At 39.3% G+C, this 15,777-nt stretch overlaps 1 protein-coding gene across 1 annotated transcript in view; it reads left to right on the plus strand.

Annotated features, from left to right (window-relative positions):
- The window catches only part of FBXO36 (F-box protein 36), a 64,369-nt gene that overhangs the window by 33,742 nt on the left and 14,850 nt on the right, over positions 1-15,777 (plus strand). The gene's annotated exons all lie outside the window — the stretch shown is intronic.

A 15,777-nucleotide genomic window follows, 5' to 3' on the forward strand; every position in this document is an offset into this window, starting at 1 on the left:
AAGTATAAAAAGAGATTTAGAAAAAAATAAAAAGAATTGCATGCTAAAAGAATGTTTATTTTTCCTTTAGTTTCCACTGCCCTAAGAGCTGTATTGGTGAAGCTATTGCTTCAGCATATGTATGAGATTTTGCTGCCTGTGGATTTCTCTAATATTTTTATGGTTTTCCATCTTACATTTAAGACCTTTATCCATTTTGAGTTTATTTTTGTGTATGGTGTAAGTTGCTGGTTTAGTTTCAGTTTTCTGTATGGATCTGTCCAATTTTCCGAACACCATTTATTGAAGAGACTGTCTTGACTCCATTGTATGCTCTTGCCTCCTTTGTCAAATATTAACTGAGCATAGTGGTTTGGGTCGATTTCTGGGTTCTGTACTCTATTCCATTGGTCTATATGTCTGTTCTGTGCCAGTACCAGGCAGTTTTGAGAACTGTGGCTTTGTAATACAGCTTGATATCTAGTATTGAGATCCCTCTTACTTTGTTCTTATTTCTCAGGATTGCTGCAGCTATTCAGCTTTTTTAATTCCAGTTGAATTTTTGGAGAGTTTGTTCTTCTCTGACCTTTCTTGATTTCATTTCATTTCATTACTGGATGTGTGCCCTTGGAAAAGTCAATGTATTAATTTATTCAGCAAGCACTTATTGTGTGCCCTTGGATAAGTCAGTATATTTTATTCAGCAAGCACTCTGTGCCTTTCACTATGGGCATTCTGCAGGGTTTTTTTACACAAAAGCCTCTAAGTCTTGGAGATTGCTTTGGAGGCTAGTGGTGGTTACTGAATGTTAACAAGTACTTATAGTTCAGTGGACTACCTCCCCCCCTGAATAAAACTCTCCAGATACTCTGAAGTTCAGTAGGATGTGGGCCATAGAAGGCTCTACTGGATGTGAAGAAGGGCTTTTGGGCCATCCTGTGCAAACGCAGGGAGATGTTACACGGCAAGGAATCTTTGGAGGGCTTCAACCTTGGGAATCTGGGAATATTCTGGAAAGAAGATGAAGCCAGGGAAGGTATCAAATGCTACAGAGAAGTATAGTGAAACAAAGATCGGTGTGCCCTTAGGTAGGAAGTTGGGAGGATCCTGGTAACATCTGCAAGATGGATTCAATAACATGATGAGTGTGAATGAAATGAGGAAATAAAAGAAAGGAAAATTGACGATTTTTCCAAGAGACTTGTTTATAAAGGGAAAGATCAGAACAGGCTCAAGTTGTGGGGAAAGTATGGTCAAAGAATTGTTATTGTTAGAAAGGAGAGATTTAAGCATGTTTAAAGCTAAGAGGAGGAGCTAATGGAAAGGGAGAAGATGACATAGAATCTTGCTTGGAAGGACTACATGGGGCATACTGACTGAGCAGCAAAGCAGTTTACCAGCTCCTGTATCTCACCATCTGATTCTGAAGGGCTCAAATGACACCTGCCAGGACCACCCTACTTAAAATGGAACCCCACCCCCAAGGCAACACTCCCTATCTTCTCTTCCTAATTTATTTTTCTTCACATTTATGAGGTTCTAACACTCTCTGAAATATATTTATTTGTTTTGTTTATTGTTCTTCTTCCTCCCCATAGAATGTAATTTCCATGGGGGTAGGGATTTGTCTGTTTATCTAAATTAGAACAATGCAATGCTCTGTGTGCTTCTGGAATGTGGAATGAATGAAATGCTATCACTTCTCAGTACATCAATCACACCCCCATCAAATGGAAGTAAACAACCCATCCAATGCCAAATATTATGATTTGTGGATTAGCAGCCTTAGGATTATAAACACCAATGCTCCCCTACATTATGGACATTGAAAAGTTAAAGTTTTTTGTCATTCCAGAAAGGCAATATGTTGAACATGCGTAACAGATTTAGAGGTTTTGGGGTCAGACAGACGTGGATCAAACCCCACTGAGTAATGAATGAGTTAAGACAAGTTTTTGTAAACTTCATTGAGTCTTAGTTTATTCCTCTGTAAAATAAATAATGTCAGGGTTGCTGTAAAGAATAAAGTCTAAAGCAGAGTGCCTGGTAGGCACTTGATGAGATCTGTTATTATTTTACCATTATCATTTTTGGGAGCTGTATCAGTGTGCTACGGCTGCCATAACAAAATACCACAGCCGGGGGCGGGGGCTTAAACAATAGAAATTTATGTTCTCACAGTTTTGAAAATTGAAAGTCCAACATCAAGGTGGTGGCAGATTTGATTTTTTCTCCTGAGGTCTCTCTCCTTGGCTTGCAGATGGCCACCCTTTCACTGTGTCCTCCCAAGGTCTTTCCTCTGTGCATGTGCATCTTATAAGGATACCATTCATATTGGATTAGGGCTCCACCTTTATGACTTCATTGAACCTTAATTATCTATTTAAAGGCCCTATATCCAAATACAGTCTCATTGTGGGTTAAGCTTCAGTGTATAATTTGGGCATGGGGAGAACACAATTCAGTCCATAACAGAAGCTAAAGAAGGTTTTGAAAAAGTATATCCAATTTTGATATATTTAATAATTAAGAAATATTTAATTCCCAGCAACAAAAGTGCTTTACTGGTTGTTCTTTTGACTAGCAGATAAGCCCTGGAAAGGGCATAGATGTAACTATTTGGTAGCAGGTGTTCCTTTTACAAACAAGAAGAAAAGAAACCCGAAGGAAGGGGGAAACATTCCTGAGAGAAGGCACAGAAATAAAACTATGACATGGCCCCTTACTGACTGGTAAGTCTCTTCCTAAAGCTGCATTTGAAGAGAGCACTGATAGAGAATGGGTAAGTAACAAGGTGGAATATAACCAGCTCCCACCAAGAAACTTGAGGGAAATTTTTAAAATAAATTTTGTACCAGAGTGAAAGCGCATACACCTTTGCGTTGTAAATAGTAATTTTATGAAGAAGCAGTTTACAGGATTAGAGGCAAATGTGCTCTGTGAAGTAAAAGCACAGATACTTGGGCCTTGCTACCTGCTTAGTCACTTCCTTGCCCATATCCAGAAAGGTTTTGGAAAGAGGGTTCTGGGTTGTTTGATTAATTTTTTGTTTATGTTTTTTTCTGGGAATTGTTCCAGAAGATACACTAATGCAAAAAAAAGCAGGAAAAAAAAGCTCCACTTGTATCTGTGTTCGGAGCTGCTTGTTTTTCTTCCTCTCTTTTCCTTTTTTCTTTCTTTCTTTTTTTTTATCTTAATGTTTGTAGAATACTTGAATTTCTTTGAGATATTTTAGTATTCCGATCTGGCAGAGACACTTAGTGTTTTGGGGTCAGGCCTCTGCAGAGCGTGTGTTAGAACTGACTGGCATGGCCCTGTCTCCACTGACCTTCTGCGCTTGAGAATGGCCTCACTATCTGCAAACTTTGAACATTGTGGGTGTCATCAGGTTCTTCAACTGGAGTTGCAAGAGTGGGTCTGTGTGCTTCTTCCAAATTGATGGAACTACATCTGTGTTCTTGACCTGTTACGTTATCAAATTCCAGTAACGACTTTATAGGAAACGATAATAAAGACGTATCTAGTACTCAGAGCACATTTTATTCCATTGTAATCATCCCAGAAGCTATGAGCATATGAGCAGGCAAACAGAGATTATGAGTCCTGCCCAAGGTCACCCTGCTAGGTCCATGCGGGCCCAAAACACCTACTTGGTTCTCTGAAGCCGCATTTGTGTCTTCACACTGTAGGACCACAGTCAGTGACATCCCGTCCACTTAGACGTGATATACTAGTATGTTTTCTCCTCCTAACTGTTTATGTGACTTCCTCCCACCCCATTACTCAGTATTTATATAGGATTTTGTCCTCATTTTCTTTTGTAAACATTTTTTAAAATTTCACATTTGTTTATTCATGAACCTTTACTTCATCAGCAAATCTTGAACATACCCTTAGTCCGTAATATATTGTATTCATTATTTGCTCAAAATCTAACATTTAATTTTACAAAACATACTTTTGTTTTTGAAATTTCCACTTAATATAAAATTTCTTGTATTGATCAGGTCTCTCAAAATATATTATTCTTATTTAATTTTATTATTTTTTAAAAATTAAGTATAGTTGGCATGTAGTATTCTTTTGGAAAGATTTTTATCACCAGAATATATAGTTTTCTTACTTATTCTCCTTCCTTGGTGTAAAATCTTATGCTAATTTTGCTTTCAGGAAGCCTGCCTAATGTGAGATTGTTTCTGAGGTGTAGTAGCCAAGACTTTATCCTATATAAGAAAAGCCTAATATGCTAAGTGTCCAGTCGTCTGGTCGGCCATCCAACCAATCAAAGTGTAATATGCTAATGATATGCTAAGGCCACTCAACTGCTTGCTGTGATGTGCACTGACCACCAGGGGGGCAGTCAACTGGTTGAGCAGTCACTATGACATGCACTGACCACCAGGGGGCAGATGCTCCAACCAGTAGGTTAGCATGCTGCTGGGGTCCGGCCGATTGGGACTGAGTGAGATGGGCTGGACATGCCCTGGAGCCGTCCACTGGTCCCTCCTCGGCTGGCCAACCTCCCGTGTCTCTCCCCGGCCCCGGCCCCAATCGTGCACTGGTTGGATCCCTTGGCCTGGCCTGCGCCCTCTCACAATCAGGACTGAGGGACCCCCTCTCCCCCAAGTGCATGAATTCATACACCAAGCCTCTGCTGTATGATAGAGAGAAAATGACAGTGATCATGAATTCTGTAGGACCTCCAATTTTATTTATTGTAACAATATTATTTGATAAAGAAGATTGCTTAAAGTTATATTTCTGGATGTCAAGACCTAAGAGGGGAAGCAAACTAGTAGCTACCATTTCTGTAATTAAGTAAGTTAAAATAACAGCATCTAATCTAATTCTGATTCCAAGATCTCACCCAGAGAATAAGGATGGTGTTAAAACATGCATAGTCATTCTTAGTGAGGTGCTATCCCTGGTTCCTGTACCATTTTCTAAAATGAAAATGCTATTATTTATTATTTTTAAAGTACTACATTTTTTCTAAAACCTTATAGTATTGCTTTTTGCATTTATCATATTGGTCCATCTAAATTTTAATTTTGAATGTAGCTGGAAATAGGAGTTTAAGTTCACTTCTTTCAGATGGATGGCTTATCATGGTAACACTATATTAAATAAATCATCCTTTTCTTCCCATCTGTAATTTATTAGATCATGCTAAATTTCTTCCATAGCTTTTGTGCCACAATGATGTGAGTTCCAGTTTCCCCAAATTCTTGCTAACAGAGTTATATTTTCTTATATGGCTGGATATTTTGGTTGTTTCTAGTTTGGAACTATTATGACTAAACTGCTTTAAACATTTTCATACAGGTCTTTGGGAGACTTTGCTAGGCAAAAGTTTTTTATATTTATATAGTCAAATTTATCAATCTTCTCTTTTATGATTTTTAGATTTTTGAATCATAATTAGAAAGATAAAATAATTCACCATTTTTTCCCCTTCTATTACTTGTGTGGATTTATTTTTTTTTTACATTAGATCTTTGAGCTATTTGGACTTTATCCTTATGTAAGGATATAAATTTTCCTTTTCCAAATGGTTACCCAGTGGTCTTCAAATTCCTAAATCAATCTTTTGAAAATTTTTGTATTTATTGTTGAAAGTACCCCCCCCCTTGACACCCTCCCTTCTTCCTGCCCCATCCCCACCTTCACTGCACTGTTGTCTTTGTTCATGGTTTACTAAATCAGTCTTTTAAATATGATGTTAAATAAATAAATAAAATATGATGTAAGAAACTCTATTGTACAATTCTATGTAATTATTTGTAATTTATTACAAATATTTTTTAATTTATTACAATTCTTTCTGTTTATTACTAATATTTAACTTAAGTTAGAAATTAGCCCTGGCCAGGTTGCTCAGTGGATAGAGCATTGGCCTTTAGACTGAAGGGTCTGGGGTTCAATTCGGTCAAGGGCACATACCTAGGTTGCAGGCGTCTCCCCAGCCCGGGACCTGGTCTGGAGGCAACCAATTGTTGTGTTTCTCTCACATTGATATTTCTCTCTGTCTTTCCCTTTCTCTTACACGCTCCCTAAAAATCAATGGAAAAATATCCTCAGGTAAGGATTAAAAAAATAAAATAAAATAAAGTTAGAAATTAAAAACATTATATATAGCCAAAACCGGTTTGGCTCAGTGAATAGAGTGTCGGCCTGCGGACTGAGGGGTCGCAGGTTCGATTCCGGTCAAGGGCATGTACCTTGGTTGCAGGCACATCCCCAGTAGGAGATGTGCAGGAGGCTGCTGGTCGATGTCTCTCTCTCATCGATGTTTCTGACTCTCTCCCTTCCTCTCTGTAAAAAATCAATAAAATATATTAAAAAAAAAAAAAAGAAAAGAAACATCAATGATGAGGGAGAATCATTGATCGGCTGCCTCCTGCACGCCCCCTAATGGGGATGGAGCCCACAACACGGGCATGTGCCCTTGGCCAGAATCGAACCTGGGACCCTTCAGTCTACAGGCCAATGCTCTATCCACTGAGCCAAACCAGCTAGGGTTAAAAGCCTATTTTTTAAACCTTCAAATACAATTTACCAACCTAGTAAATTTAATTATAAATCAAGTAACTTTGCACTAAAATTAAAAACAATCATTTTCATTATTTGTAATGTTTTAGATTTTTTTTATATTCAACAAATTTTAAACCCTTAAACATTTAAGCACTGTTTACAAAGTTAATCAAATTATCTAAATATTGTACATTAAAGTCACAAAACTTAGAAATCTAATTATCTTAAATTTTAATACAATTTATAGCTTGATTAAATCCTCAAGCATTTCAACCTATATCACAAATTTAATATATTTGGTTTTCTCAAGCATTTTTATTTTATTTTTTGTTATTTGTCTTGTGTGTTTTTTTTGTTTTTTTCTTAAGCATTTCTAAAATCTAAAGAAACATAATTACAAATCTAACAAAATCAGTTAAGTGTTTAAAAAGCTGTAATGAATATGTAGATCAAACTCTTTAAACTTTCTAACATCTTAAAATCGTAAATGTAATATATTTCTACATTTAAATATTGACTACCAATTTAATCGTTTTCATTATCCTATGTACTTAAAGTAAAATGACAAATATAGTATGTCAAATTATCTGTAGCATTTTAAACATCTTAAGAATACAGCTGAAAAGTGCAACTTCTAGTTAAAGAACTATTACATACCTTCCCTCCCTCTGGCAACACTACTCAAATGACAATTATAGGGTTTTTCTAAAGCATAAACCAACAAAAACAAAGAGAATGGGAAAGGCAACAATTTTGTATGTTAGAAAGCAGATGACCTACTGGTAGCTGATTTAACAGCCCTGAGAAAGCTGAAACCTAAACTAGGGAATCAAGAAGCAATCAGATATGCACCCCGGAACCTCAGAGCAGGGTGGCTCAGGAATGGGTGGAAATAGATTCTTTGGAAAGGGAGAGTGAAGAAGGACCTGAAAACTGTAGGAAAGGTTGAAATTGTGTTGATGTGGTTAGAATCACCTTCTTCAGCCCCTCCTCTCATTTGCACAACCAGCAGCAGGTTTGCCTCACCCTCAGGAAAAGATTGGAAGCTTGATCTGTGGAGGGATAAGATAGGTATCTATGGATGCAGGACCCCGAGCCACTGGGGACAGAGGGACTCGATGCTGAATGTGTCGGGATAAAGTGAAAATTTACATACCGAACTGGGAGACCCACTGTGACTTCTGCACAGAACACTGCAGGCACCGGGCTTATACCCTCCAGGCAGAAAGGTCCTGCTCTGGGGAATCAGACGAGGCCAAGAAAAGAGATCGCAAGATATTAATAGCCAGAATCCTCCAACCAAAGAGCGCCAGCAGACAGGTATATAGTGAGACCCTCCTCTGGACAAGCCCTGCTCAAGTTCCCAGAGCTTCCAATCAGCTTCCTAGCACCCCATTCCTGCATACACATGGGCAGCTAAGAAGTAAATAAAGACAATGCACAAAGACAAAGCAAACTATTTATTAGTAACTAGAAGCCTGGTGCACGGATTCGTGCACTGATGGGGTCCGTCAGCCTGGCCTGCACCCTCTCACAATCTGGGACCCCTGGGGGAGATTAATAGTGTGTGAAGTGGCAGGTGGCCAGGGAGGAACCCCAGGCTGGGTGCCATGCCACTCCCCCTCACCCCAGCCCTGCTGTGCCTGCCTCCGCTGCTGCTTGATAGCGCACTGCCACAGAGATAAGGAGAGGCTCGTGCTGCCACAGCTGCACTCACCAGCTGTGCATCTGGCATCTGGCATCTGGCATCCAGCAGTCAGCTAGCTGAGCAATCCTCCCGCTGTGGGAGCACACTGACCGCCAGGGGGCAGCTCCTACATTGAGCATCTGCCCCCTCGAGGTCAGCGGGCATCATAGCGACCGGTCGTTTGGCCGTTCAGTTGCTTAGGCATATATATATATATACCCTCAGAAGGATAAAAAGAGATATTGTATTCTCCTGGGAATAGCACACAAGAAAAAAATAACATCCAGAAAATTTAAAAGAGCTTCTAGTAAAAAATATGATAGGAAATATTAAAAACTCAGTAGAAGGGTTGGAAGAGGAAATTGAGAAAATCACCTAGAGAAAAAGAGCCAAAAGTAAGAGATGGACAATTCGAGAAAAAGAATAACATTTAAAAATTAGACCAGAGGTGCCTCATTAGCACAGTAGGATGTGCATCAGTCTCATAAAAATTAGACCAGGAGGTCCAAAATCTGAAAAAGAGAAGTTCCAGAACACAAATTATATAAAAAACTGTCCTTAATATTAAGTGTTATGTCCCCAGATTAAAAGCTCTCACAAGTGCACTGCATAATAAATGACAAAAGAATCATACCAGGTATCTCGAGAAAACTCCATTCGGGAGCAGAAACCACACTGTTATTTTACCAGGGTCAATGTATGATAAAGAATTGTTAACTAATAGAAGATGGTTAACAACCTACAAGGAGTATAAGGGGACTCTAAAGGGTGCAGAAGTAGCAGTGGCAAAAAGCAGCTTATTCCCTGTATGCTGTGGGTGATGGACAGTAATAACTAGGATATCCATTCTCTTTCTCCCCAATGAGACTTGAGATTCATATTTCTTTGGAGAGGGTGTGACTACTGCAGGAACAAGAGAGAGGGCCAGAGCTGGTCTGTAGCAGCAACTGCCAGTAGAGAATGCATGTTTGAGGGCACATCTGGAGGTCATCTGCACTGCCCACTGGCTCCCACACTGAATAATGGTAACAGAGGACCAGACCCTGAAAGAGAATATGCACATTTTCAGACCTGGGATCCTCCCTCCAGAGACCATTACTTCCTAGAAATCTGTTGAAGGATATACTCACCCAAACCGAAGAATGCACCTGATTAAAACTATTCCTAAATTTAAGCACTAATTATTTACATTATCCTATGTATTTAAATTAAAATGACAAATATAGTATGGCAGATCTCTATGCAGAGGAGAGAGGCTTCTGAACAAAAGGGGCTCATCTAGGAAGGGCAAGTGGGAAAATGAATGTTGAGTGGCAACCAACAAGGTCTGACACCAATTCCTAATCAAATCCACTGTTTGAAGTTTATTAATTTGACTCTCCAAGGGCAACTTCATTTATGAATTACTGAAGGAAATAAGCATTTCAATGTCATCAGTTCTTCATTATTAAAATTTTCAGTTTATTCCATTCTCATTTTAGCCTCAGTCTTATCTTTACCATCATTAATAATGTTGCTTTTATTCTTAATGTGTAAAAATTAGTATATTCTATAGTAAAACTTTTTATAGCTGAAAATCCAAGTTTTGCTATGTTTAGACAAATTGAACCAAACATGGATGCATAGAGGAACACATATTTGATGTTATAAATTTACACCAAAAACATAGCTTAAGTGTTTATAGTTTAAATAGGTGGCAAAATAAAAGAAATTGTCTTCATAATTCCTTTAAAAAAATACCATCTTTCTACCTTTGGGAATGCCGGTACTGTGTGATCATCTGAGTAATATCCAAAGGTGAAATTATATGCTGTTTGTCCTTGAGGTTCTTGCTTTTCCATTTCTCAGTAAGATGTTCAGATCACAAAATACTTCCTCACCTAAGGATACAGGATCTCTCTCAATCGCACACAGTGAAATCCCCTAATTATATATGATTTCCAAAATAGGGAGAAATTGGATCTGATAGAATAACAATACCCTCTCTGCAGGAGAAAGCAGAGGCAGTTGTGGGCTAAGTTATAAACCTCTTTCTTATACAGATGCTCAGAAAGATTCAGGATGCCCCGTTTAGTGTGTGGAATCTGGCAGGTTACCCTAAGCCTTTAGAAGCAACTTTGTTTATAAACTGGATAGAAGGATGCATCTTCTTAATTATACCATTGAGGAAATACTTAGAGCATAAAAATGCAATTCTTAATGGTGACTGATGATTAGAAAAATCAAATTCCAAGTCTGAGTGAAAAGCTGAAACAAATATCTTTGGAGAATATGATTCAGACCTTGATGAAGTATCATTGAATATTGTTAGATAATTTATGAGAAAAAACCCACATGATTCTGATCTCTTGGCATTTGGGGCTGAGTTTGTTGTTTTGAATATGAAGTGAGTGAGCAAGGGGAAAAGGTGAAAAAGAGAGGCAAGGACCTATCTCTATGGAGCATACTCCATTCATCTGCCATCACACTGGGCATTTTGGATTTATCTCACATCATCTCTGCAAACTTAGGTGAGGTGGGCATCATCCTTTGCATTTTGGACATGGGGAAACTGAGGCCAAAGAGATTAAAGAAATTTGCCTAAAGTAAATGACAGAGACCATGGTTTAAACCAGAACTAACACTTTTTATGTCTCAGTAGCAGGGTTTTTCAGCCGGGGCTAGGGCCAGGAAGATTACAGTCTCAAACCAGGGATAAGGGTGTGCATTGTCCAAAATACTCACTGCCCAACTGGGCCCGCTTTTTCCCAGTGTCCTCCTTTAGAGTTGCCTAGTGATTCACTGCTGTCCTGATGGGGAAAAGGGCCTAACCTTTAGGGACCTTCACTAGGTGAACAATAAATGCCTTGTAATCTTGCCCTAATAATTTGTGCAGGAGAGATGTTGAGGGATTCCAGGGGTGGGCAAACTTTTTGACTCGAGGGCCACAATGGGTTCTTAAACTGGACCAGAGGGCCAGAACAAAAGCATGGATGGAATGTTTGTGTGAACTAATATAAATTCAAAGTAAATAAACATCATTACATAAAAAGGTACGGTCTTTTTTTTTTTTTAGTTTTATTCATTTCAAACGGGCTGGGTCTGGCCGGAGGGCCGTAGTTTGCCCACGGCTGGATTAATCAGAAAACTTGAACCTCTCCTTTATAACAAGCTCAATTTTCAAGTTTATTAAAAAGATTTACTGGAAGTATATAAGAAATCTAAAAATATAAGTATAAATAAATTGTTTAAAGAATTCTACCACTGGTCACATGATTTCTATCAAGACACCAAATGATGGTGTGCCTCCTACAATGAGGCTGATTGCCCACCCTTCGTGGAGAGGGTATGAGGCAGAGAACTCAACTTGCAAAGTGAGATCTGCCTGGATGAGAACAGCTCTTCCAGTTAGTTATCTAACCCATCCATGGTGGGTTCTTCATCCATAAAAGGCAGTTGTGCTTTGCTCACAGGTGTTAGGAGATTCGTGAAACCTGGGGAGAGCACAGTGAAGCCCAGATCCAGCCAATCTAACCAGTCTTGTAAAAACCATGGGAAGATCTTCTGTAGCTTTTCTTTCAGGCATGTTCATTCACAGACATTCATAGTAAATCAGAACAAGATGTTTAAAACGGTATTTATAGACTTCAAGGTTTTCAAAGTAGCGATAAATGTATAACACCTTGTATATACACATATATGAATTAAAATGAGCTAATACCATAATAGCACTCAATTGACAAATATTTGGGGGATACATCTGAACTCAGCTTCCTTCAAGGTGCATATCCTGTGAGACAGTAGCATTGATTGCCAAGCTGATGCCCCTCCTCCCTGCATATGTAAACACTTCCCTTCCTATCTTTGGATTGGTGTGTGTATTCTTGAATTTTTAAGCAAATGATTATTTTGTTGGGTGCAGAGTATTCCAGCATCTAAATGTGCTATAATTACTTAACTAGTCCCAACTATTGGACCCTTAGTTTGGTTCTGATTTGTCATTACCATAATTAACCCATGACAAACATTCTTACGTGAAAAACATTATACACATCTCTGATAAATTCCTTAGGATAAACTCTTACAATTAGAATGTCTGGATCAAAGGGCATGGATAACCTTAAAATTTTTGACTTGCCAAACTAACTCATTCCTCTCAATGATTATTAAGGGCCCCCATTTTCCTTCTCACCAACATTGAGTTTTACCACTTAAAAAAAAAATCTTTATCAATCTTAAACAGTAAGTGGTAGAAAACACCTGTCTCCTACTTTGTTCTGGTAAGTAAATACAGTATGGGGAAGGTAATCTTGACAAGGCTAAGTTGTGATTCTGAAGATGAGGTTTCTGTGGACTGCTCTAGAGTTAGAGTATGAAGGTTATATACAAAGAAAGCTTTTTGCCTCAGAACAGACTCTGCGTGTCTGAATCATGAGTGAGGAGGCTTGGATTCTGGTTCTAGCCAGTCAGGTTTCTTCAGGCTAGTTCTGTATTCTCGCAATTTACCTTAAATACCTCAGAGGAGCCAGCAGGATGCTTATCTATGTGGGTAAGTCAGCTTGAATCTGTGCTTTGGAATCCACCCTCCAGAGGCCATAATTCGGGCACTTCAGAATGGCCTTCTAAATAAAACAGTACCAGAGGGTTAATTCATTAGTATAAGGAATGTCAGAAATAATTTTTCATTGATGAGATGAATGATGTGCGAGATATGAAGCTGACAAGATTGTACAAGTGTCTCTCTGCCTTTTTTTTGAGCAACATAAATGAGTTTGGTAACTTAATGTTTCTGGAGTAGTGCCCTGTCTAGAACTCCATTTGTTCCCGACTCCTCCACTTAATCAGGCATTTAGTTGCTTGATCTGGCTAGAACAGGAGTTCTCAACCTTGGCTGCACATTAGAATCACCTGGGAGTCTTTTTAAAATCCTGATTTCCGGGCCTTGTCCTCCGGGAATTCTGTTTCTTTGTTATGGGGTGGGGCCACAACATTGGTAACAAAGAAACAGAATTTCCAGAGGACGAGGCCCGGAAATCAGGATTTAAAAAGATTCCCAGGTGATTCTAATGTGCAGCCAAGGTTGAGAACCACTGGGCTAGAAGGGTAGCTGATTATGTCATTATAATACAGGTGCACTTGCACCTGTATGATAACCAGATGGAAACTTTCCTGGGAAGGTTCCCACAGAGTGCAAAATAAGACAGTGAGGGGGGACTCCACTGAGCTTCCGGAAACATGTTTTGGACTCTAGTGGTGCCTGTCTGGTGATAAATATCTTTCCTGTGGCAGAATTCAACCCCAGACTTGCTTTCATTATAACATAACACCAGGGAGTAAGGTTGTGGGGAAGGAGACCTATCATTTCTAACTTCACTTCTGAAACTTTTTGCTCATCTGTGTGTGTTGCAGAAGGAATAAATTATTTGCCTTCCCAATTAGTTCTAAAAGTTCTAGATGATGTGGTAAAAGAACTTAGTATTTGATTCAGGTTGCCTGGCATTATCATTCAATAGAAAGGAAATGTTATAATATTTAATATGATGCTTAATAGAAAGTGAATGAAAAGGAAATTGAAGTGCAGAGAGAATAAATAAGTTTGAGAGGCCTTTCTTACTCCAAAATTCACATTCTTTCTACTGTAATACTTGATACCCCTCTGATATGAACTGAATTGTGTCCCCCAAAAAATTCTAAGTAGAAGACCTAACCCCCAATGCAACTGTATTTGGGGGTAGGACCTTTGAATAGGTAATTAAGGTTCAATGAAGCCATAAAGGTGGAGCCCTAATCCAGTCTGAATGGTGTCCTTATAAGAAGAGACACCAGGATTGCACATGCACAGAGGAAAGGCCTTGGGAGGACACAGCAAGAGGGCTTTGGCCTCAGGAGAAGAAACCAAACCTGCCACCACTTTGATGTTGGACTTCTAACCTCCAGGACTATAAGATCGTAACTTTCTGTTGTTTCAGTCCCCTATTCTGTGGTATTTTCTAATGGCAGCCTTATCGACTGACACACCCTCACCTTTGTGAGATGGGGCAGAAAGATAGATGCTAAGAGGGCAATTGTGGTGAGGTTCCTGCTCAGGAAAATCAAAAGTGACAGGCTAAGGAATTTTCTGAAAAGAATCAGCCACCACAATTTTGTGAGATTATGGAGTTTTGTAACTTAACACATGGTTGTTGTTGTTTTTTATCGCCTTTAGTAAATAGAACCAAATCTAAATGAAAATCACCCTTTAATTCATTCAAAAAGTATTTATTGAGGACCTACTTTCTATCAGGCAAGGTACTAGGTAAGATGGTATCAAAGGTCTCTACCCTCTGGAGCAGTGGTTCTCAACCTTCCTAATGCCGCGACCCTTCTATACAGTTCCTCATGTTGTGGTGACCCCCAATTTCATTGTTACAATTTGAACATAATTAAAACATAGTGATTAATCAAAAAAACAATATGTAATTATATCACAAGCTAATAGGGCAGAGGGAGACAGCCCCAGGAGAGGAAAGCTGGAGAGCCTGGGCCCACAGACAAGGGGAAAGGAGTGGGGAGAAAGTAAGAGGCTGGGCAGTTCAAAGCCTGGGGAACAGTGGTTGAAAACTAGTAGAGACCAAGGCAGTGGCTCAAGAGGGTTCACCCAGGACCAGGGAGGACCCCTGGGAGTGCTGCGTGGGTCGGGATGGGGGAGAGGAAACTGTAAATAAAAAGAGGTCCATGCCAGGACTGGTGTGACTCTGATTGAGCATTGACCTATGAACCAGGAGCTCACAGTTTGATTCCTGGTCAGGGCACATGCCTGAGTTGCAGGCTGATCCCCAGTAGGGGGCGTGCAGGAGGCAACAAATCAATGATTCTCATCATTGATGTCTCTCTCTCTCTCTCCCCCTCCCTTCCTCCCTGAAATCAATTTAAAAAAATACTGTCTTTTTTTTGTTTGTTTTTTTAAAAAGGCCCCATAGCAAGTTTTCACCTGCTTAACAATTTTGCCTGAAGCCAAGCAATTTATATGTATTGTCTCCTGAATCATCTTCTCTGGTAGCCCTAGTGCAGAAATAGTTTGACTTGTTGCTCAAGTTGATGGGAATTTTGTCATCTTAATTAACTACCCAGTTCCATTACAGGTTGGAAAATGTGAGGTAAGTTGAAAAAGTTCAAGGGGCTTCTCATTAGGCCTGGTAGTTGACACTGCCATGAAGTCAACATAGAGCTTTAGTGCAGTCCATAACCATGAAAATGAAGTTTGCTTCAGATAAATCAAAATGCTTATAGAAGTCAAATGGACTATCAGCAGATCCGTTACCAAGAAGTGTCTTGTGCAGTGACCCTTTCATGCATCAAACAATGCTTCATGGTGCTTTCCTGGCCCTGTTCCTGTAACTGTCCCTCTCTAGGGGAATAGTATTCCCTCACCTTGTCTGTTCTGTAGACAGGAAGGGAGGCAGAGGGAGGCGCAATGATTTTAGAATTGGCTCCCCAGGTTAGAGAATCTGTGTTCTCAGAGATCTTCAAGAAACAGTCATTTGGCGCTGAGTGATTTTAACATTGATTGACTTGATAGATTTTTAAGATTCCCTCTAGCACTTTGACTTTGTGACCCT

This window comes from Myotis davidii, unplaced genomic scaffold (genome assembly GCF_000327345.1).
Source record: "Myotis davidii unplaced genomic scaffold, ASM32734v1 scaffold370, whole genome shotgun sequence".
Taxonomy (NCBI): domain Eukaryota; kingdom Metazoa; phylum Chordata; class Mammalia; order Chiroptera; family Vespertilionidae; genus Myotis; species Myotis davidii.